This window comes from Sciurus vulgaris (assembly GCF_902686455.1).
Source record: "Sciurus vulgaris genome assembly, chromosome: 12".
NCBI lineage: Eukaryota > Metazoa > Chordata > Mammalia > Rodentia > Sciuridae > Sciurus > Sciurus vulgaris.
The window spans coordinates 99,792,788-99,818,143 of NC_136473.1; the positions used below are offsets into that span (position 1 = coordinate 99,792,788).

Consider the following 25,356-nt stretch of genomic DNA (forward strand, 5'->3'; position numbering starts at 1 on the left):
GGCCTTTGTTCACAGTGTTCTTTTCTCCTGATAAGTCCTTCCCTTCCCCCTGTATGCATTCAAACCCTTTCCATCCTTCAACGTCCAATGCAAACCTACCTCCTCCACAAACCTCTCTGGAATGTTCCTCACAGTTTGACCCTGGTTCTTGTCTCATTGTTTTATGTGGGTCACTTTGGGTTTTCCTCAAATGGTCTGCAAACTCTAGGAAGGTGGAGGTCCCATTATGTGGGTCACTTTGGGTTTTCCTCAAATGGTCTGCAAACTCTAGGAAGGTGGAGGTCCCATTGAGTCCTACATTTCCTAAAATATCTCCCTTTTCCTGTATCACATTTGTCTCCTTTGTTATTCACTTCTGAAATGCCCATAGCTACTTGCACTAAGTGGAAGATCAATAAGTACTTGACAATTGGTTGATTTATTCCTGTCTTGTATTAGAAGAAAAGAATAGCTAAAAGGATAAAAGTCGAGCATAATCCATGTGCCTTATTTTGGAACTTTGAAAGCGAACATGTCTAAATACATAATGGTCTTTATGTGCATTTCTCTTTCATTTAATTGCCCACTAAGGGACACTGATCCTAGCCTTTTGCATTCCGTTAGGTCACTTGCCATTCGCAAACGTTAAATGAGTGTCTATGAAGTGCCTCTCACTGTGCAATCCTCATATTGGGATCTGAGGCCCTGACCCTGGAGAAGAGCATGAAAAAGACTTTGTTAGTCCTTTCTTATTTCCTTCTCAACCCTGAAGGAAATGACCGTGACAAGTATGAGCAGTAGACAGAGGCTGTTCATGGCAAGGTGAAAATGAGGAAGGAGTCCAAAGGGTGAGGAGTTGGAATGAAGGACTTCAGCTTCCAAGAGCACAAATACGTACTGTGACTTGTAGTGACTCAAATGACCGATTATGCAAGTGGCCACCAGAACCAGACAAGACCTCCATGTGAGGGGAGTCAGCTCAGAGCTCTTTGGGCAGCCGCCAAAACTTCAACAGTCATGGAACAAAGTCAAGAAAGGTCCTTGAGAAGAGCTAAATTTATCCAGGTGCTGGAGAGCATGAACTTCAGGGGGAAAGGGCAAATGAGGAACCACTTGCGTGCCAGGGAAAGCGACGAGGAAGGACAATATCATGACTGGTGATTCACAACAACAAAAGAGGGAAATCGTTCCAATGCTGACCAGTAGCAACTGCTTAACTATATCACAGTGTGTGTGTGTGTGTGTGTGTGTGTGTGTGTGTGTGTGTGCTTTAGACGTAGTATCTTGAATCATCCTGGCAATTTGGAGATGACAGAGGATCAGAAGCCACACTGAGATTCAACTACCTTTGATACCTCCTAAAAATGCAATGTTTTCTCATAGAACTAGGTTAAGAGTTGGTAGTCACAAAAGCATTCCAACTTGTACCCAAGGGTCAGAGCATACAATATGCAGTGTGCAAGAGCTTTGTGATATTTTGGTAGAATCCCACTTACTGAGGACCTCAGAGAATAGCACTGAGATCATTGTCAATCTGACAGTGTGTCTAATTTGGAAGGAATTGGGAACGACTTGATGAAAAGTTATCTTTCCCAGGCAAGATCGGCTCTCAAGGGTAAGATGGATGGCTCTCAAGGGTAAGATAGGCGGTGAGGGGGTACTTGCCCCGTAGCTATTGGTACTTTTTTGAAATACTGGCATTCAGTCCTTAGGGGTGAGTATCATCTACAGTTTACAGATGAAGAAACTAGATTCATGGAGTATACATGACTTTGAAAGGCCACACTGGTGATAATTATTAAAGTCCAGGGTTCAAACCTGGCGGCCTAGTTCCAATGCCTGGGCTCTTTCTACTGAGCTGCAGAGAAGTCCCGGAGAACTGAGCATAATCAGGATGTTGGAGAGCAGTTCAGGAGCCTTGTTCACTAAGCCTCCTAGATCTTGGACAAATCAAAACCTAACAATCAGCCAATGTCTTCCACTGAGCCAACTTACCACTTTCCTATTTCTTCTAAAATTATGTTTCTCCAAGAAATAGATTTAATGAAGTAAAGGTGAGTGTTGTGGCTTTTTTATCTTTGCTTTCAGCATAGGCTTACCATTTTGGTCATGTCCCAGTCTCCCTGACCTTTATCCTCAATGCCCGGAAAGTGCATATTTGCCCAGCCACATGCCTCTAAGCAGCACATGCTCTAATCTGGACTAAGTCCACTTAGCAGAGGGGTGAATGGCCTTCCACTGACCCTTCCAAGAAACCCCTGTCCTCCCCAGGTTCTCCTGGTAACAGTGCTAGGATGGGCATAATAGGCAGAAGCCTTCTCCACAGTAAGTTCTGGAAATGGTTAATTATTGTTCCATAATTAACTGAAAATTACCACCCTTAACTCCTCCTATTTCTTCTTCTGGTCACTTCAAGCATTAGCTACAGTTAATTATAACACAACTCCACACTCAGGAGGCAAGCAGCCCATGAGGAACTCATCCCTGTTGCAGACACATAAGATCGTCATTCAGAGAGAGGCGCTGGTTGGTTCCAGGGGTTCCTTGTTCTTCCCTTACTCTTCCTGTACCAAGACTGGTGTTCCTTAGGATTTTGTCTTAGACATCTTCTCTTCTCAGTGTACTCATTCTCTCTGGGTAATCTCATCTTTCAATATGATAGGGATGTCAGTCATATGTCAGTGACTCTGAGATCTCTCATTGCAGACCCCATCACTCAAGTGTCCAGCAGTCACATCTGCTTGGAAGTCTCTCAGGACACAGTGGGTGCTCAATACATCTTGGTGAATGCAGAGGACTGTTCAAACCTGAAAGGTTGGCATCTCAGGCAGAGGTAAGTCTTTGACTTGGTGATTTTATAGACCCTTTTAATTACTGCTGCTTTGTGAGGCCATATGGAGAGAGGGAAGGCTCACGAACCTCAGAATTACAGCTTCTGACCTTGCTCTAACATCTGTTTCTATCCATCTACCTGAAGGTTACAGGTAAGCTCTGAAGTAGGCAACATGGAGTCCCAGTCTGGATTTTAGAACTGGTTCTGATGCAAGTTGGCTATGTAGCTTTGAGCAAGCCCCTTTGTTTCTCTGAGTCTCAGGAGATGGTTGAACTGGATTCTATCTAACTTTTGACACCTTTCAGTGGGAAGTATTCTAGCAGTTTAGTGTATGATTTTTTTCCAAACTTACTAGCCAATAGATTTTACTGAGAGACGATACTATAATCTTCAGCAATTGAGCAAATTTTATTTTATTTTATTTTTTTCCTATATCTTTGCCCAGCTCTCTCTGAATGAGGCTAAGAGCTAGTTGTTGGTTTCATGTAGATGTACACATAACAGACTTCAGGATCAGTGTAACAATGTCTCCACCCAACACAAACACCTGTGTTTGTCTAACTTGTCCACTTTTCCTCCTCCCCAGACACAGTCTGGCAGGGTAGTTTTGACCTGAGCATAGCAGGCCAGAGTTGCCCTGAGTGGATGATCATGCATAAGAAACTGACTGTTCAACAAACATGCCCAATGCAAGATTAATGCATCTAAGGGAGCCATTACATTTCCAGCTATCTATTTTGGTAGGTACAGAATTATCCTAAAACTGGTTTGGGGTTACTATTTATTTCTGTTAGCATTTTAGTCAATTTTTTCACTGCTGGGGCCAAAAACCCTGAGAGGAACAATTAGAGAAGGCAGAGTTTTTTGGGAAGGCTCACGGTTTCAGAGGTCTTAGTCCACAGACAGCCAACTCCATTCTTTGGGGCCTGAGGTGAGGCAGAACATCATGGAGGAAGAGTGTGGCAGAGAGAAGTGGCTCGGGACATGAGGGAATTAAAATAATATTCAGTATTTAGATTATTGGGATGATTGAAGGATTGTTCATGCTAAGCTAAGTGGTGAACTATGATTTTAATCTTTTGATTTATTTTAGATAATTAATGGTTTCCTACTTTTTTTTTTTCAAATTTCAAATTTCTTTCTATTGCTAAATCCCTCCATTCCACTCAATAGCTTATCTATATAAATTTCCAGGTGGGCAAGCCAGGTGTGCATGGATGATACATGTTTGCACACGTCTTGAAGCCTCTTTGTATACGGCTCCATTTTCTTCCCTCAAGACTTTTCTCCTGGAGCTTTGTCCTCTTGCTCCACTTTGGGCTGGTGCCCCAGGCCTGCTGTGAAGCTGTCCATCTGGGACTTCCTTCATAATCATCATCTTTCTCTAACATTGTCTACCTATTTCTTGCATTCCTTGTCTTCCCTTTCTTGAATAACATCCTGATTTTGTTGGATCACTGTCTCTAGAAATTCCTGAGAAAAGGTACCTACGAGTGAACTTTTGGAAATATTACTTGGATGATATTGTCTGCATGCTGCAATCTCATTAAATTAAGACTTAGAAATAGTTGAAAATCATTCTCCTTCAAGAATTTTTTCCATCTACTCCCTTCTAGTGCTGATGTTGAAAAGTCTGTCGCTAGTCTTATTACCATTTCCTTGTATGTAACCCACTTTTCTCCCTGAAAATTTTTGTTTATCCCTAATACATTAGACCCTATGATGATACATCTGAGTGAGGTTTTTTAAAAAAATGTCATTGTGTTGTGTACTTGATCAGTCCTTCCAATCTGGAATTTTTGTGTTCTTCAATTTTTTCGCATTATTTGCTTGACAATTTCTTCACCATGATTTTTGTCCCCATAAACTATCATTGGTCATAAAAATAACTACTTGGCTTGATTCTCTAATTTTTTTTCTACTTATCCATCATTTTGCACATTTTTTTCTGACTTTCGAGAGATTTCAACCTCATATTTTGTATCTTCCCCTCAGTTTACTGTAGTTTTAATTCTCACTTTTAAGTTTCTCATTGTTCCTTTAGTTGTCATAATTTGTATATGATTCTTGTTTCATGGATATAATCTCTCTCTTCTTTCTCCGATTCACCTTTCCCACTATTCACCTTGGTAGGTACAGAGTTATTCTAAAATGGGTTTCTATGTATTTCTGATAGTAAAACAAATATCCTAGCTTTATGTTGCTGATAGTTTTCTGCTTTCTACATTACCTCTGCTTCCTCCAGATTGTTTTATTACTCTTTGTTATCTCCATCTTTCATGTAGGAGGGTTTCCCTTAGTATCTGATGTATTTCTTTTATTGAAGAGTGAGGTTTTTCACTGGTTGGACTGTTTTAGGGTCACCAGGTGGCAAGTGGGCTTTCTCTGCACACTGCTAGTCCAGTTTGGAAGACAGAAATTACAGAACAAAGTTCAGGCTCTGAATCCAGGGTCAATGACTTGGCCAGGTAAAAGTACAATACTTCTCTCTCTTTCACGTAGGGTGAATTTCCCCTTTCACCATCGTTTCACTAAAAGTCATCAACAGGATTAGATAAGTGCTTATCTGCTGAGGTCATTTCAGATGCCGTCCAAAGCTTGAATTCGGAAATGATAAACTCAAGATGCTCATCATCTCATGAAAAGAGGCTGACATCAGAGCCTACCAGACTACCACATAGAAAGCACCCACAGAGTCTCTCCCACAGGGTGTTTGGACTGAATGTGAGGCTGGAGCTTCAGCTCATTGAGCCTGAGGAGCACACTCTCTGGGGATGGATAAAAACACACTTGGAAATTGGAATCAATGTGATTATTCCAAGCAAAAGAGTAGATCTCTTATATACATACAAAATCCTAATATTCTGTGCTCTTTGTGTTTCATTTTCTAGGAAATGTCTTTTTGCAATCTCTCTCCATGATTATTGCTGCTGATGAGGAAGTTTTCTGAACTATGAGGTTCATGTAGTGATTGAGAAATTGTAGATAAAATACCCTGCAAAGGAGTTGAAATGCCTTCTCCACTGTCTCAGTTTTCGGATTTATAATGAAAGGACCAGATCTGTGTTCCCTACCTTTAGCCATGGCCTACCATGAAAATGTATTTAGTCCATCCCTGAGCCCAACAGGAATGTTTCTCTCTCTTTTATCTACCCACCTATTTACCTATTCAACCACCTATACTCATTCTACTTACTTACAATCAAATCTAAACTTTGTAGACTATTTAATCCTACTGATTGCTCCTTTCTCCAAATACCTGCAACATGGCTATTGGCAGTGCTCATTTTAACAGATAGTAAATCATGACTTAGATTGTTGTCAGGTGTGATCACCAACACAAATGCCTACCAAAGACAAGGAGATGATGTAAATAAAGCCTACTTCGGGGACTCAGGAAACAGAGTGCTGGGGACTGGTGTGAACTGGTCAATGAGTGCTGTCAGTAAGGGACAGCCCCCGTTCACTCTAGTCAATTACTACCCGCCAGGAATGCAGGTCAAGGGGTACGGATCTTCCAGTTTTTCAAGAAAAGTCAGATATCCAGATTTTATGACTTTTTAAAATGATGGTTCCATTTCACAGAAACACTGTGTGGGCTGAACACAATGAATGTTTCACAGTGTGTGTTTGCAGCCTCTGGCACAAGTCTCTTTCCATGGTGTGGTGAGTGTCTCCAGCTTCTTGTTTCTCAATGACACATGGAGGCTCAGACACTACCCAGCATGTACAGTATGTGTCTGATAGATGCTTGCCCAATTTTCTAGAATACCACATCCACATCAAGCAATTATTACCTGTAGGTGGTGTAAAGAGAAATCACCCCACAAAATTCTTTCCCCCGCAACCTGGTGGTGCTTGCTGCATTTGTTTGGCAGGTGTGAATAAGCCATTACTATTTTATTTTATTATTTTCCATACTGGGGATTAAATCCAGGGCCTTTGCATGCTATGCAAGCACTGTACCCTAAGCTACATCCTCCCCCTCCCCTTTTTATTTTATTTTGAAACAGGGTTTTGCTACGTTGCCCAGACAGGCCTTGCGATCCTCCTGCCTCAGCCTCCTCAGAGTAGATGGGGACTACAGGTGTGAGCCACTATTCCTGGCTTTTACCTCCGCTAAATGAAAACTCCTCTCAGCCTTCCATTCCTTTACAGTTGCTACCAACAGCATGTGCGGGCGACCTCTTTTTTACCAACTCATTGATTTCTCAGTCATCCTCCCACATAGCTCACTCCCCAGAAGCCGCTCTGGAGTGGACCACCAGTGATCCCTGTGGTTCAGCACAGTGGCACTCATCAGCCCTGGCCATCTTCTTAACCGACTTGAACCAGCCTGTACTCCATCCATCCTTGCCTGTTTCTTTAGACTCCCACTTTCATTGGCCTTTGGGGCTCTCCTCCTTCTGAATTTTCTTCAGCCTTTCTGGATGCTCCCACTCAGGTTCCTTTCCTGCCCAGTCCCTACATGGCTGATTTTCTGCAGGTGTCCTTCCAGGCTCTCCCTCCTCCCTCCACTCAGTCACCCGAGGTGACCTTGTCTCTCCCATGACTCTCTCCCACATGAGCACTGATGTGTCCAGTTCCGTCTCCGCTCCAGCTCCAGACTCATCTAATCAGCTGCTTTCTGGCAGTGTCTGTCTCCATTGAAACTTCCAGCTCCGCGCGTCCAAGGCTGAGCTCACCATGCCCCCTGCGCCACGCGCTGCTCCTCTCCCTGCACTGCTGTTCTTTGCGAGGGACATCGTCATCCACCTAGTGGCCTAAACATGAATTCTGTAACTCGGTTCCAGTGTTGGATTTCCCAATAAGCACAAACAAGCACAGGCTTGGAACACCACGAAAACAAAATCAAGGTGCCAAAAATATGTTGAAATAGTTTAGCGCTTAATAAAAAGCTTCTCAGTGCCATCCAGGAAAGAGCAGAACTTGTTGGACTTTCTTACACCTGCATTATGACTATATTCTAATTTGACTTTGAATGATGTAGGGTGGGCGGACATAATCTTGTCAGAGCTTAGGACTCCTGAAGTTCTTCCTATGGTCTGGTCATTCTCAGCTGTCCCTTGTCCATGCCCAATTGGTTCCTAAGCCCTATTGATTTTGCCTCATTGACAACAATTGAACCATCTCTAATGCTATCTCCGGGCTTTTCTGTCTGCAGCCTAGATTGCTTAGAAGCCTCTTGATCAACTCTCTCTTGCCTCTCACCCATCCCAGAGCTGTGATCTGCTTCCTGTATGTCACTCTCTCCTCCTAAAATCTCTCCACAGCCACTTGTAACTCAGAGAGGTTCCAACACCTAGGCCAGCCAACAGGGCCGTACGCCCAGCCTCTCACCTGGGCCTCCTCATCTTCTTGCTGCTCTTTCACGCGTAACTTCTTTCCAGATTTTCTGTTCTGACTCCACCCATGCAGTCCTCACTCTGTCCCCACCTCAGCTGGGGAATGAGTCTTCCTGAGACATAAAGGAAAATCTGAGCGACTAAAGCTATATGGTCCAGAGAGGAAATTAATTCTTCCCCTCTGTGGGTGGAATAAGGTCTGTCCTCTCCAAACGTCATGTCAAAACATTACCTCCATTGTGAACTAATAAGAGGGTAGAAACTCAAACTGATTATGGTGTTTAGAGGTGGGTCCTTTGGGAGGACCAGGTTAATCAGGTGGAGCCCACGTAACTGAATCCTGGTGGCTTCGTCAGAAGAGAGAGAGATGGGAAGACAAATGGGTATGTGCTCCTGTCTGTCTCCCCACAGTGCCCTGCACGACCCTGGGACCCTGCCATCAAGCAGTCCGTCACCAGGTATAGCCCTGCACCTAGGACCGCCATGAGCCAAAATAAACCCCTTTTCTTTAAAACTAACCCAACTTGTAGTCCTGTGTTACTAACAGCAGAACATGGACTGACATACCTCCCATCTCTTAAAATCCTCCAAAGGAGAAATAACCAAACTTATAGGTCAACAAAGCGTCCAAGAAATCTTTTCTTGGCCTGACTTTGGAACCTCAGTTTTGCAGGTAGATTCCCGGCTGGGCCCACATGCAGAAGAGGGCCATTGTCCTCTGCCTCTCAATGCTGAGTGACAGCATCTTCACGTCACCGCCACGAGCCACCTCTCAGCTGACAGAACCCGTGTCCTCTGTCAACAGGGCCCGGGGACACTCCGTGCACCTCCGGTCGGGGCCGAGCCTTGGAGAGAGAAGGGCATTACTCACTGGAGCCCCATCCTCTCTCAAGGCTGTTTGCCCATTCCCACCAGGGGGCTGGCAGGGCTGTGGGGGAGGGCACAGGAGAGTGGAGCCGTTTGTTTTCCCCTTTGTGTTAACAATACAACATCTGTTCCCCAGCCTGGCAGCTGGACCAGAGTGAAATGATGTGACCATTCATTGCTTCGGGCTCAGGGGGTGGGGAGTGGGAGAGGGGAGGAGGGGAGCAGCAAGGGCTGAACAATAACAACAACAATAATGAGAAGCTCTTCAATGCATTTGGCAGACCCGGGGCCAAGAACCCGCAGAGCTGGGTAACCTGATGTTCTGGCAGATCCACTTATTGTAACTAATACACCGAATAGCAATCCACATGCATTTTTAAAAGAATCGCTCAATGAAAAGGATAGTATTTACCTAGCAAATATCTATTTTGGCTCATGCACTTTGATTAAAAAAAAAAAAAAATGTGTTTATTTACCTAAGAGTGAAACTGAGAGAGATAGAATGAGACCAAAAGAGTAACACAAGAGTTAGAGAAAGCAGGAAGGGGAAAGAAGACCCACGGTCTGATTTTCCTCCTGCCTCCCTCCTGTTCCCTCTCCTCCTCCTGGGTGGTTCCTTCCCATCTCTGCAGTCTAAGGCTGGCCTGCTCCAGGTCTCCATTCTTATCTGCACTCACTCTTAATGTTCTTATCTAGTCCTGCGGCTAAGGGATCCATTAAAAACTGGCCATTCCCAGTTGGCACCCCAGCCCATGTCCATCCCCTGAGTTCTCGCCCTGCATATTCAATTGCTGGCTCTCCATCTCCGGCTGGATATCTAAGGCCGAGTTAAGCTCAGCATCCCCAGTGAGCTTCTGATGTCCCTCATGCTCCGGGCCGGCTCATCTCTGCTGGTGGCAACTTCATTCTTGACTCTTTTCTTGCTCTCACATCCTACAACAAACTGTTGGCAAGTCCCATTGACTTGAAATGCCTCCCAGACCCAGACGTCTTCCTCTTCCTGGCCTGCTCTTCTGAGATTTGTGCTTCTCTGACTTATTCATCTTCACCCCAGCACCCTCCATCTTTTCTTGCTTATTTTTTACCCTAACAGCTGTCACACACACAGAGTTCTACCTTTTACCTGTGTATTTGAATTGCCTCCTCCAGTGGTGACAGAATTTCCATATGGGCAGAGACTTTTGTCTGTTCAGTACTCGGCTCCAACCCCAGCTCTTGGAACAGTGCTTGGCACAAAGAAGCTGCTCAATAAATATTTGATGAGTGCCAAATGGATGGATAAACAAATAAATGGATGCATGGCCCCTGTTATTGTTTATGGCAGAATGGCTAGGCTGCTAGAGGCTCTTCCCACACCCTCTGAGCCCGTGGAGAAGTGTTTGTTGAGTGGTTAATCTGGGTGTAACATCTCTTCCCCTAATAAAAACTGGGCAGAGAAGGCAAGGCAGACCCTGCTTTCCTGGAGTCCCACTATGGGGAAGGGATTTGGGGCTAACTAGCAAAAAGACATGAATGAAGGCCTCCATTCCAGTGCTCAGAGCCCCTTCCTGTGTTTTATTTGAAAATTATGTTTTGTTTTGTTTTTCTATTGTAAACAAATGTTTTGTTTTTTGGTATTGGGAATTGAACCCAGGGATGCTTACCCACTGAGCCACATCCCCAATCCTTTGTATTTTTTTATTTTGAGACAGGGTCTTTGCTCAATTGCTTAGGGCCTTGCTAAGTTGCTGAGGCTGTCCTTGAACTTGCAATCCTCCTGCCTCAGCCTCCCAAGGCGGGTGGGATTACAGGTATGCACCACCATGCCTGGCCTTCTGAAGCCTTTTCACAGACTGGCTGCTATTGAAGACTCCTGGGCAAAGGCAGAACTAGATTACAGTGCCAGTGACACAGGGACAACTGTCACTCAGACACAGCAGAAGAGAAGATTTAGGATGCAAACTGTCAGGTTAGGGCTGGAGCTCTACACCTCACAGGGAGATCACAACCCTCTGCTCTAAGCTCCCTGAGGCCACCTGGGTGCCTGGAATATAGTGACCTCTCTGAGGACTTTGTTTCTTGACTTACCACTTTCCATCCTTTAGGACCTGGGACTGAAAAAGAAAATGAAAGAGTGGGTCATTCCCTTAGGTTCGTCAAAGCTCCTTACATTTGCACAATTTGCTGAGAACTTCCAAATGCATTCCTTGTACTGCGTGTGTGTGTGTGTGTGTGTGTGTGTGTGTGTGTGTGTGTGTGTGTGTACAGGGAAATTGTGTAAAGTATTAGTGATATTAGAAACAGTTCCAATATAGTATGATGAGTGCTCTGGAATGTTAATGTAATTAAAGCAACACTGAAAAATAGTAGACCAGCTATTTCTTTTCACAGATTTGAAAACAGATTTAGAGATCAAGCTTAGAAAACTGGGGATTACAACAGTCCTGGGGACTAAGCTTGACCCCAGGTGCTTTGTCACCTAATTCACACAATTCCTTTCTCTTGTGTGCTGTTGGAAGGCGACTTTCTCAGTCATCTCATAAACCCACACTAAGTCACACTAGCCCACAGCCTTTCTCAACCTGCTCTGGAGGCACTAAACCAAGTGGTACTTGAGGTGTACTTGTTTGTCTTGGAGTCTGTCTGCTCCGGTTGGAGTTGGGACCTAGACATCCCTGTTCATCCATTTGGGTCTGTCACTCATGATTATCCCAACTCTGACACTTGTAAGTGAGAGGCACTGATGAAGCTATTTAACCTCTGTCAACTTTAGGTTCTTCATTTGAGATGAGGATAATAATAGTTCCTACATCAAAAGGTTATTACAAGGATTAATGAGTTTCAACTTAGGAAGCACTGTATTAATTCACTTGGGCTGCCATAACAAAGCACCACAGACGGAGTGATTTAAACAATAGAAGCCAGTTTCTCACATTTCTAGAGGGTAGAAGTTCAAGGTCAAGGTCTCAGCAGGGTAGACTTCTTCTGAGGTGTGCCCTTGAAGGGAATATGGGGACCCCAGCCCCTTCCTGTCTCTCCTTGAGCTGCGGCTCTTTCCTCTGCACGCTGCATGTCTCTTGTGAGCCCAATTTCTTACTTCGAGGATACCAGTCAGATTGGATTAGGCCCACCCCAAGGGCCGCCTTTCAGTTTAATCACCCCCTTTAAAGCCAGTTACATTTAGAGGCTGTGGGTGTTGGAGCTTCAACATACACATTTCTTTTCCAAGGGTGAGCACAATTCAAGCCATAATAAGCACCTAAAGAGTGGTTGGCAGTGCTTGGTTAAGTAAACAAATAAAAGTACAACTTAACCCTCTGTTAGAATTCCCGATCTCAGTCGCTTCTGCTTCTTAGAGGTGGTGAGTCCTGCGAGTTCATTACCACATTTACCATAGCACTGCTCTCATAAATGCATCTCTGTCAAGCTTGGATTTTGAAAGATTCTAAGTTTATTCACTTCATATCCCTTGTGATTTTCTAGAGTTTTAACAATATCCCCTCTGAATTCTTAGCTTTTTGAACTGAATGATCCCATGGCCAGTAGAAGTATTCTTGACCTGGGGAGGTCCAAGCCTCAGTTCTGCTACAAGCTAGCTTTGGGCAGTCTCTTCAACTTTCTGAACCTTGGAATCTCCAGATAAAGATTGGGAATAACCAACCATGTGCTAGTTAATATTCAGTAATCACTCCATGGAACATGGTAGTTAAGGGAATGGGATTCAGAAACCCGATGGATGTGGGTTGAATCCCACGCACATGGGGATTAGAACAGCCCAGGAGTCTGTTCTAGTTGGGTGCTCTTGGGCAGGTTACTTAAACCCCAGTTTCCCCCCATGAAATGAGAACAACAGTAGTATTACCTCTCTTTTTAGGCTTGCTGTGGGGCTTACGTGAAATAATGCACATAAATTTCCCTTAGCACAGTGCATGGCACATCCTAAGTGTGCCAACTCCCTTCCTGACTTCACTTCACTCCTTCCTGGGGCCATCTTGCCTGTGCACATCTTTCCAGAGAGCCAACACCTAGAACCACATGCTCTCTGTATTTTGGAGGAGATGAGAGTGACAGCTTGATTTTGTTTGAAGGAAGAACAGCATTTCCTGTTGCTTTTTTTTTTTTTTTCTGGTTTATGATGATGTTCAGATTTTGTTTGACTATTTTGACCAAAGTAGTACATTTGTCTCATGCCCTCTATCAGATCATTGCTAAGTTTTTAATAAGCGTACATCCCAAAACCCACATGTTAAAGCTTGGTCTCCCACATGTGGTGCTTCTGGGGGTGGGTGAAGTCTTTAGAAGGTGGGGCTTAGTGGAAAGAAGTTAGGTCATTGAGGGTGTGTGTATAATGATGATATTGGGGCTCTGGCCCTCACCTGACTTTTCCTTTGCTTCCTGTCCATCATGAGCTGAGTAGGCTTCCTCCACTATAGATCCCCACTATGATATGCTGTGTCACCCACAGGTCCAAAGCAACAGGACCAAGTGGCCACAGACTGAAATGTCTGAAATCATGGGCCACAATACGCCTTTCCTCTGGTATTTGTAACAGTGATAGAAAGCTGATTAAAAGTCATGCCTACATTTGACAACTAAGTAAGTGGGTGCACAATAGTGAGGCTATTCAGTGAAGGTCTCCATTGCAAGTGGGATGTGGATATTAGTGTCTGCAAGGTATTTTTATTGGGTTTACTAATAAGCTTTTAATAATCTTTCATTGTAGCAAAGTGTCAAATAATTTCTTTTAGTTTTTTCTAATCCGTATTTCTGTACATAATAAAATTAATATTAAGAGGAAGCAATATTAACTTTGTAGTATTGAATCCATCTTTCTATTTTCTTGATATTGGGAAATGAACCCAGGGGTGCTTAACCACTGAGCCACATCCCCGGTCCTTTTTTACTTTTTATTTTGAGACAGGGTTTTGCTAAGTTGCTCAGGGCCTTGATAAATTGCTGAGGTTGACTTTGAATTTGTGATCCTCCTGCCTCAGCCTCCCAAGCTGCTGGGATTATAGGCATGTGCCACCAGGCCCAGCCTAAATCCATCTTTCTTTCCATCCATACATCAAATGGAAAGACAGGGAAGGTGCCATGTCTTCCTCTTTGCTAGTCAAGGCAAATATTTAAATAAAACTTATTCCTGGTCTCATCTCAAAGGCTGAGAGACATCTGACTCCTAAGTAAAAGACGGACCTATGGAGACCATTGCAAGAAGGGATGGCTGAAGGTGGGGGCAATAAGGTGGAGCCTCCTTGAAGTTAGTGACTCAATCTCAGACCAAATGAAGTAACAGTTAAGATTGAGTTGGGAGAAAATTTTGACACTCCAGGTTTATTCTGCTTCAGTTGTTTTTAAAATCAGAGGTTTTAATGTGGCTAAAATTATTTCAGCAAATGTTCCTAAAAAATACTTCTGGCATTTTGTGACAAGAAAGTATAAGTTTATGGCAGTTAAGGGGATGTCAGAGACTCATCTAAATTTGATTCCCAAATGATAGTTTGTCAAGTGTTTGAAGACAGCTGCTAGGTCTCTTGGGTATCTGCAATTTTCTTGGCTAAATATCTTCACCTCCTCAAGGATTTCCATGTGACAGGGCTGCCCGATTCTGAGTGTCTTGTCTAGCCATCATTCAGTACTTGTCAGTGTGAACGTGTGGTACCAGAAAAGAGCTTACCACTGCAGATGTGGATTGACCCATGCTAAATGAAGTGATCCTTCCACAGACCCCTTAAGAAGTTTGTCCTTCGTTAATCCTAGCCACATCTACAATGGTTTATCAACCACATCATGATTTCAATTCACACTTACGGTTAACTGAAACCTCCAAAAGATCTATTATTATTCCTTTTCCAGAAGAAAACTAATATTTAAAATATTTGATTTTGAAACAATGATAGATTCTCATGAATTTGCAAAGACAAGGCAGAGAACTCCCAAGTGCTCTCCTCTAAGCTTTCTCCCATGGTTACATCTTTCTTATCAATAGAACCAAAAACAACTAGGAAAGTGACATTGGTACTTGCATGTCTATAGTTCTATGCTGTTACACATACTCATGACTTTAAGGAACAGATCTGAGCTCCTTAAATTTTTGCCCAGAAACTGCATAAGTTTCTTCAGCTATTTCCCTCTTTTCTTCCATTTTGTAATTTTCTAGTTAGTGTTAAATTTTCGAGATTTTCTCACTTCTCTCAATATTTGTTAATGCCCCTCTGATTTTTAATTTTTAGCACTTCTTTACTTTCTGGCACTACAAGATGTTTTGAACTTGACTTGTATATTTCCTGCCCTAGTCCTAGAATCAGTCATTTCTCCAAACAGCCTGCTGTATTCTTTAATGCTTATCACTACCTGACATGCTATGGTATGCTCTTTTGTACATTTGATTTGTGTTCCTCCCTCACCCAGCTACAATGCAAGTTTCATGAAGATAGGAAGTTTGTGGTATTCCTAGTCATGAAATCAACTTTGTCAAATCAGTTCTGATCGTGGGACCAGGGGTCTCTTTTCTCTGAACTTTTATTTACCGTTCAGGAGTTGGGAGTACAAAATTCACCATTTCCTTGTTTGGCTCTTAGAAATCTTGGCTCTCAAGTTAGTTTTTCCTTCAGATTCCTCATCTCTGCAATTCTGATGACTTCTTAATCAAAATTAAGCTTAGCATAGCAGTTCCTTTATTGCTTCCTCAATTTTGTATGCAAGAGAAGAATTTAGAGAAGTTCTGCTTTTAGACAAAAAGTGAGACTTGCAACAGATTTTCAGAGATAGGAGAGCAATTGCAAATCACATCCACATTTTCAATGCTAGTGTCACTCTCAGTCCAACCACATTGCTACCTATGGTTTTCACCGTCTTTAGACTTCCCCTAAAGCTTCCCCTTTGGGCTTCCATCCTTGAGTTCACAGCTAGCGAAGACTTGCCTTGTCCACTACTTCCAGCAAATCTATGAGGTATACCCATGTCCATGTCCATGTGGCAGTCATCAGACATTGTCTGGAAAAATTTGTAAGGTTATACTTGCATTTCTATATGGAAATTAGCAGTTTATTTTATTACTTAAGCTCTGGTATTATTACTAAACTCAATTATGTCTGTCTTAGCCATTTCCTGTGGTCTGTCTTTGCTACTTCTTTTTTTTTTTTGGACTGGGGATTGAACCCAGAGGCACTCTACCACTGAGCTACACCTACAGCCCTTTTTTATTTTATTTTTTATTTTGAGAGAGGATCTTGTTAAGTTGCAAAGGCTGGCCTCAAACTTGCAGTCCTCCTGCCTCAGCCACCTGGTAGCTGGGATTACAGGTGTGTGACACTGCACCCAGCTGTTTGCTACTCTTAATAGTTTGCATAGAATCTGATTTTGTACTTTTACTTAGGACTGTCACCTTGCTCTTTGCATACTACCAGAAAGCATCTGATCATTTAAAGTAATCTCCTCTGTCACCGTCTTTCTGGTTCTGGCTGGATTTATTTTGCCTTTGGCCAGAATTTCATTTCGTGTTGTTGTCTCTAGGGCAGAAGGCTAACTCCTGTGGGTTACCTACTCCTGTTTTTAATGTTTTTTCTTATTCATTTTTTCCCTTTCCACATTCTGAGATAGATTTTGAAGGTTGACAGTGACAAGGGAAAGGGAGAAAAGAAAATACAGACAAGAAGTAAATGAAATGCCAGAATGGAGGATGACATTTTTAGCTGGGGGTGGCTCCTGAGCAGGGAGCTTGGGGCAAAGGGCAGAAGGAAGTGAGAGAGCAAGGCGTGGGTCTGTCTAGGGAAGAGCACGACTTGCAGAACAGTAGGTGAAAAGGTCCAGCGGCAGGAACGAGTGCAACATGATCTAGAACCAGCAGAGCTCCCGTGTGGCTGGAGCCAGGTGAGGAGAAGGAAGTTAGCAGATGAAACCAGGGAGGCAGCGGGAGGGGAGCAGGCTGTATAGATCACAGTAAGGACTTTTACTTCCATGCTGAATGAGTGGCGGGAAGCCATTAGGAATTGAGCATGTGTCTGTGATTGTGTGCATGCACATGTCTAGGAGGCTCAGAGCTGGGATGAAACTGAAAAGGTACAGTGTGGCTAAAATTTGCAAAGCTGAGGATTATGGGCTCTAATCCTCAAGGGCGGAGCAAGTTCATGAAGCAGAAGAGAGCAGACATGTGTTCAACAGTCACCGGATTAGTTTCATTCTGAGCATGCTGTGGAAATTTATCAATTAGTTTCTGTACAATGTCTGAATTTTGCAGGTGAAGAAACAGATGCATGAATAACCAGAGAAGCTGAGCCTGGTCATTTGACTGCCAGCTCTGCCCCACCTCTATGCAGCAAAAGTGATGGCAGTTGGTGGAGAAAGAGAACCAGAAGAAAGCACAGATAGAACTGCTCATGGCTGGCCTCCACTGTCCCCTGCTCTGAGTTGACCTGACCCAAATTAAGAGACTTTGAGGTCTCCTTGCCATGTCCACTCTTGGGATCCTGCAAAGGATACACCCATCAGTATCCTTTCAGAGAATTTCCCTAATTTTATTATCCAATTTTGTTCAATTACTTAACAAATATTTGTTAAGTCTCCTAATGTGTTCCAGGCAGTATCCCAGAAAGTACACACTCAGTCTTTGTGTTCAAAGGTCTTATATCATGGGAGAAATATATAATAAACAAATTATCACATACATAAATGAAAATATTTCACGTGGCAATTAGGTGCTATGGGAAAACTAATATAGAGTTGAAGGAATCCTGACTTGGGATTGGTTAGGGAAAGGCAGGCTGCTCCAGACTGGGCAGTCAGAAACCATTTCTTTGAAGACAGGACTTCTAGTCGAGACCTGCATGAGAAGAACTGCATACAAAAATCTGAGAAAAGAACATTCTAGAAAAAAAAAAAAAAAAAAAGCAAAGGAATAGATGAACAAAAAAGCCTGGTGCAAAAGCCTCAAGTCCTGAGTGACTTTGTGTGACCCTGACATGTCCAAGGAACAAAAGAAGACTAACATGGCGGAAGGGCAGTGAAGTGGCAGGGGGGTGCTGGCTGACGAGGTTTAAGGGTCCAGCAAGGACCTGCAGGAACCCTAGGTGCAGAGGGAAGCTGCTAGAACTTAGAAACATGTCTGGGGTGCTCTGAATGAGCAGCTGTCATACATGAACCCTATCAACTATATTTATCAATCAATTTCCTCTTCTTGTCATTTGCTCAAAAGCTTAGGGTCAGACTTCTGTCTCTTTGTTTTTTGCCCCATGAAGCTACAAGAAGACAGCTCTCTGAAATCCAGGAAACAAACCCTCTCTAGACACTGGATTTACTTACCCCTTGACCATGGACTTCTCATCCTCCAAAACTGTGAGAAATAATGTCTGATGTTTAAGCCATGCACAGTCTATGATGTAATTGTTATAGCAGCCTGAACAGACTAAGACACTGCGTTTTGTACTGACTTCTTACTTGGCACCATTTTGTGCTCAATACTATGTCCTTTTTCATTCTCTCCAGCAATTCTTGCTTTACCTAGTTCTGACTTATGTTATCTTTTTGGTAAGTTGCTTAAAAAAATTTTTTTTTTGATAAAGCTATGTGTGTATAAGACACACACACATAAACGTGTTGGAGGGACAGAGGTAGTGACAACCTCTTAAGGCCAGGACAGACTTTTGTCTATCTGTCTGGAATGATTTCAGCTTAGATAAACTTAAAGCTGTAACTTTCTTCTCCGTGTATATTTTATGTGGCTATGGTTTTGGAAGAGACTCATTATTTGCAGTAATTTTGTTCTATAAGGTGGCTAAAAGTGCTGAATTGACCAATGCTGAACCACTGTTTCTAGGAGGAATACAGGGCTAGGTTCCTGTGAGCTCTGGTCACAACATTTTCATCAACCAGTTGCTGTGTACCTTTGTCTTACCTTTTTTTTTTTTTTTGAAAGACACCTTATTTAATGTATATTTTTGATTCACTGAATTTACAGCCAACAGCACTATCATTCATTTCTCAGTTTCCCTCACAGATGTATTTTCTCCATAAGGTACATCACAGTCTTCTTTTACTTGGGAACATCAGGCAACAATTTAGCACCATGCTTGGGGACCATTTTAAACAACAAATTGCCAACAAAAATCACAAAAAATAGGAAAAGTGTGGCACTAACCAGATTGGAAAATTACTCTTAATTATAATACGAGAGCTGAAATGGGAAAGCAGGGGGTTACTATTCCATTTTTGTTGGGAACATGTATGATCAGCAATTCAGATTTTTCTAATCCCTGTACATCTAATCCCTGGGTGACCAGGAAGGTGTCTTAAGTACTGATTTTGGGGTTAAGAACAAATTTCCTAACACAGAATATGTGAAAAATAGGACTTGACTGTATTTTTTAAAAAATATTTTTACCTTTGAAGTGGACCAGAGTAATCCGAATATTGTGATGTATGTCAGCAAGTCAGGGATCTTTTTATTCAGGATTCATGTCAAGTAGAGCAATCCTTATATATTCGTCAATGTGAAAAATCAAATTCATAGTTCACATTTATGTACACCCAGAGTGGTTCAGTTCCTGTACTACTGGTATGTGGAGATTTTTTTTACTTCTTGAAACAAAGAACCCACATTGCTGGGAACATTGGACAAATGAATCAGAAAACTTATTTTCAATGGTTTTCCCCAAGGAACCAGCAGGTATCAACAATATTGTCATAAACTGGATCAGAAATTTCTTGAAGCACTGTGATCAAGAGGAGAGTCAAACATTCCAGACTTTTATACAGAAAGTCTGGACCTCACAGACAGCTGGCCTCAAAATGGTTGTAAGGATGGGAGGCAGAGCCAGCAGAAGCAAAAGTGGGCTCTTCACGCTGCTTCCTCTCCTCCATTTTCCTCAGGCCTGTGTTGGCAGTTTCGACCATTCCTCCAGGCGTCAGTCTCCGCTCTTCAATCATGCTTCGTGCCTTCCCCGGTCCCCTCTTGTCAAATTCTCTCAGCCTCCCTCCCTTCATCAGGACCTTCCTTTCCATGTCCACAGACACTCTCCTAGTCCAACCCTCCATCTCTACTTTCCAAACCCTACAAGCGATGCCAATTGTCTTCTCCACCTCCACTTTGACTTTCACAGACAACTTCTTCCAAGATTCCCTCACAGAGAAGCCTTCTGGGACTCCCTGTATGAACCAATTGAAACTCACACACCTCTGACTTCAAACTCCTCTAGCTAGTGATTGTTCTTCCCAAAGTGATCCTAGATGCCTTTTCTCGTCTTATCTATCACTACTCTTCAACATGTGCTCCAAAATTTTAGGCAAACTCTCTTCCTTGTTTAAAACATAACCAAATTCCCCACCCCCATGCCAGGAGCCACCCTATGCCTTTTACCACATACACCTTCTTTCTATCTCTGTTATTTAAAACTGCACAGAATTAATGACATTATTTCTTTTCTTCTCCACAACAGATGAAGATTTCTGTTCCACAAACCTCTACCACTTTACTTTTATATTAGTGGCGTTTTTACATTTTGCTTTATACTAATTATTATTGGTCTGTACCTTTATTATCATTAATACCCAATATCAGGGACATAAAACTTTCTTTTCCCCATAATTCATAAAGGAGGCCTTGCACAGAACAGGAGCTCAACAAATATTTGTGGGACATGAAGGGTGCTCTTAACTCTTCCATGGTAATCTGGTAGTCATCTCTCTAGGTAGGACAGGAGGAAGGCAGGCAGGGATGCCACAGGGATTCTGTACCTGGGGCCACCACAAAAGGACCAGATGGGCCCAAATAAAAGTGGAGAATATACTCCAGCTCTCAGATATCTAAGAGGACACGGATCAATCTTAGAATTCAAGAGAAATGTAAGTTGATTTGATGAACTCTCTGGGATGCAGTATCGAACAGATTTGGAAATCCAGGAATTTCCATTAAAAGTTATCTGGAATTGCTGTGGGCATATCAGAGCTGTTATGGTCTCCATAGGTCCTTGGCTCAGGGTTTGTTCCAGATGTGACAAAGTCACTTCAGGCTGACCATAATCCTTGGTCATCTCTAGTTGTGGGTTGACCAGAATTTAAGTTTTTGGGAAGATAGACATGTGAGGGAACTTGTCATGTAGTAGCAAAACCCTGATCCCTGTCCAAATTATCATCTTTCTCTAAATCTACTGTTAAGCTCAGTCAAAATGGCCTCCATTTATTTACTCCTAAATTATCCCTTGAGTCACTTTTCTGGGCATTGGGTGACATGCCCAAATGTGCTGAGCTTCTCATCCCTCCAGAGCAGTCTCAGCCATCTGCTGGTAATGACCATGGACTGTCAGTGTTCCCTACTGCCCTGACTTTGTTGATTCCCTCTTGAGCACATGTGAAAATGATACTCACTGAACCATACAGGGACTTCATGCAGGAGGAATAGGTGACGGCAAGGAAAGGACTTGGGTGTTGGTTCTTGACTGGTACAGCACTCTGCCATCCAAGTACAGGATTAAGAGCTGCATACCACGGGACTGAGTCCACGATGGCGTGGGCCATGTCCACCCACAGGGAGTCCTCTTCCCAAACTTTACCAGAGCCGACATGTTTGTTTGTTTGTTTGTTTATTGGTGGTGCTGGGGATTGAACCCAGGGCCTTATGCTTGCAGGGCAAACACTCTACCCACTGAGCTATATCCCCAGGCCCTACATGTTTATTTTTTAAGTCTTTACCTTTTCCCCCTAAATCTTCTCCTCCAACCTGTCCCTCCTCCGTCTCCAGGAAAAAACAAAACAAGACACAAAGGGAAGCAAGACAAAACCAAGAAAGTGGAGGGCATATTTCTTCCCCATTGTTCGACCATGTCAGACACCTCACATCTGGCCTCCAGCACAACTGGCAGCAGAAGTGCTGACGTATCATGAGAAAGGCTTTGCAGGGGACATGTGGCCTGGGCAGCGGTGACAGCAGTGGCAGGAAGTACAGGAAGTCTCATGAGATGGCCTGTTCTTGAACACTTGCCAGCCTGCTTCTGCAGACTCATGGGGTTAAGAGAAATATCCAAGTTGCTGGGGAAGCTGTTAGAGCAGAGCCCCGGTTCTCAACTCTTTGAGGCTCACGGGTAACTGGCACAAGGGCCACACGGCACAACGGTCAGAGCTCCAGCACGGCCTGTGGTGAGGTGCTGCTCGTTGAGATCCTTCTCATTTTAACAGCTCACGGCACTCTAAGCTTATATTGGCAACAAAGTGCTGCGGAGCGAGGCTTTCTCTGCTCCTGCTACACTGCGCTGGCCCACGGGAAGACATTGCTGCTGTGTCCCTTGTGAAGTCACTTGAGAGAGGAGAGGACCAGAGTCTGTTTCTGTGATGTAGAAAGGAGACTGGTTATGAGGGTAGAGTCATGGGCTGGGTCAGAGACCCTCTGTGGAGACTCAGGATGGGATCCTATGACCACGGTTTTGAGTTTCTGGGTAATTCGGCTAACTGGTCACATGAGTATAAGTTCTGGGATGAAGATGCTGACAGCAAGCCACCATATTTTCAGAAGTTTTATCCCTTGTTTGAGAAAGAGAGAGAGAGAGAGAGAGAGAGAGAGAGAGAGAGAGAGAGAGAGAGCGACCAAGAGGGAGTATGGCAAGAGATTTCTTTGGCTACATCTCTGGCAAATGTCATTTCCTAATACAGCAAGCTCCATTCGTAGAAATGGCGGGGTTCCCCTGCAGGGGTTTGCTGAAAGCAGTTTTAAAGCCAATGTAGAGAGACTGGATCCAGGCCCAATACTCTGTCCCATCTAAAGGCACCCAGGCACTGGACCGACACCTGTTTTTTGCTCTCTCTGATCATCTGATGGCTCACCTTCAGAGCCAGGAACCTGGGATAATTTGCTCTTTCTTACATACACCCAAAGCACTGGACCAGCCTCAGCCTCCAAGGGGCCCAGAGGATGGTTTCCTCAAGCAAACCAGGCAGGTCAACCTGATCTGTAGAGATGGTGAGAGGCGAGCCAAGTTGACGAGATAGGACCTGAACCAATCGTCACTTTCCTGAACCTTATGTTCTGAGAATGTCCTCTGCCACGTCACTTCTCCCTGGGCAGGAAATGTGAGAGAGACTGAGTAGTTCAGGGTCCTGGAAACTGGGCCTGTGATCAGACTAGGACTGGGGCCTCCATGTTGGAGGTTCAGATGAGGATTTTTGACTCACATATTGAAGATGTTGAGATGCCTCTAACCTGCTGGTGGGCATGGTTAGAGGGTTCCCATACTGCTGATACTTTGGACAGAAGCATTAAAAAACTGAATTACAAAATGAAATTGATGATAATACTCAACATGTCTTTCTAAGGAAGACTTAACTAATATGAAATGGATTCCACCCTCCCTGTTCCCCACTTGCTCACTTGGTGACATGCACCATCTAGCATACTCTTTAATCTGCCATCAAGCTCTAATGGAAAGGATTTCTCTAACAGACATCAATTCAAGATTTAATACAATTAAATCCATATTTTAAAATGTTTTCCAAGCCCTTGGTGTGATTCATTTATTTCAGACAAGAGGGGGATCCAGCTTCTGTTGGGCAGGGGTGGGGGTGCAGGGTTTTCATCAGTAAATCTCTTTGGGCAAATGCTAAATGCCAGCTCTCGCCACCACCACCACTATTGAGGACACAGAAACATACAAGAAAACTTGTCACACAGGTAGCCTCCAGTCCAGTCAGACAGATATTTTATAATCCAGGTGTATCAGCAAGGGTCATTGTTAAAAGTTGCTTGTTTTGTTTTGTTTAAAGTAAAAGCCTTTTTATAAGTAATACCAACATTATTTTTAACAGGCCATGATAACATTTTCAAAATTTCGGGTCTCTGCCTATGACAAATGTATTTCTAAACATTCAAGTGACAATATTTTCTGCAAAATGATGTTGACATTGTGTAAGACTTTCATCTGCCTTATCTGACCCTTAGGACAACCTTAGGGGGTAAATTTGTCCCAATTTTATCATCCCTACTTGAATGTGGATCAGGATTTTACAACTGGCTGATGATCTGTATGTTGTCCAGGGTTGGTACTGAACTCTGATGGAAACAGAGCGCATGACCACAGGACACCGAGTGACTACCAGAACGGCTCATCTTGAGCTGGGGCCTGTTCTAATCATTGAGCTGCAAGGTCCCTATGTCCAGCAAGGATTCTTTATTTAGTGGGAAGCACGTGGTGTACAGGCAGGAACAGAGGTCACAAGCCAGCTGTACGGCCCCCCTGCTGCACAGGAACGCCCAGGTCTATACGGACAGTTCTTGACAACCGTCTAAAAGGGATCAAGCAGTCCCGGGTTGCTTTGCAGATGGATCGGCTTAGTACTTAGGAGCCAGTGGAATGTCGATGACGGCTGCGCTCTAGTCTCACTTAGCCTCGACCTTGGAAATGACAGGGGCAAGAGAAGATTCTTACATATAACCATCAGCTTCGTCTGGAGGGAAAAGAAGTCTGAAGTTAGAATCCACGCAGGCTCATTCTGGAGGGTAACGCTCACAGGAATGATCTTTGGTGTCTCACTCAGTCAGAGGTTTGGGATTTTCCTTGGCAAAGAATAAGCTGTGTTCCTTTGGGGGCAACTTTTCTTTGCCCAGGACAGATGTGGCACATTGCTGAGGCCCTCTAGGGCCCCCATAGGCTTTGGAATCCTCCCTCTCCTCCTAGGGACTTGATGGCCCAGGATGCAGAAGGTACAAAGTCCACATGGAGGACACGCCAAACACAAATCACTTCTGAAATTCTATCTGCAGCTTTGGGTTAGGGCCCCACTTGGCACAGACTTCTGAGAAGCCGGAACAAGGCCATGTGTTCTCTGTACCAGGATTAGCTAAGAATAATACAAATCTATTGTAAACACACTTTGGGACATGGGGGAAGTGTGTTTAAATTTGTTTGTAACTGGTCAAGAGTTGGCTTGGGGAGGGGTAGGCAGAGAAAGAGAAGGAGGAGATTCCTCAGTTAGCCACTGGATTAACAATGTAACTTAAATATTTCAGATTGCATTCAGTCCATAGTGATCAGGGGAGAATGAAAAACTATACTGAGATTTTCTATAAAAAATTTCTAACCAAGAAATGCCATTTCTTTATTATGGAAAGACGAACTGGCTTAGGAAGCAGAATCTTTCTTGATTCTGTAGCTACCTCAAAATCACCAAGCCCCCAGGAAAGCAAAATCAAAAAGGGTTGAGGGACCATGAGGGTTCTTTAATTTTTTCATTTAAAAATTATTTTTATTAAAGTATATTTGACAAAGAATTTTTGTATTTAAAATGTGCCATACAATTCTTATAAAACTAAACTGACTCATAAACATGTAAGATAATAATAGTGATCCTAACAACAAATTAACAACGATAAAG

At 43.3% G+C, this 25,356-nt stretch overlaps 1 long non-coding RNA gene across 14 annotated transcripts in view; it reads left to right on the forward strand.

Annotated features, from left to right (window-relative positions):
• LOC306641720 overlaps nt 1–25,356 on the forward strand; it is a 72,633-nt gene that overhangs the window by 47,046 nt on the left and 231 nt on the right. The window contains exons 2-5 of one of the 14 annotated variants that reach the window (XR_013758253.1): nt 2,701–2,812; nt 3,399–3,552; nt 18,197–18,336; nt 19,657–19,671. This is a non-coding gene — a long non-coding RNA (uncharacterized lncRNA). The other 13 variants (XR_013758256.1, XR_013758257.1, XR_013758260.1 and 10 more) reach the window with 13 other exon arrangements.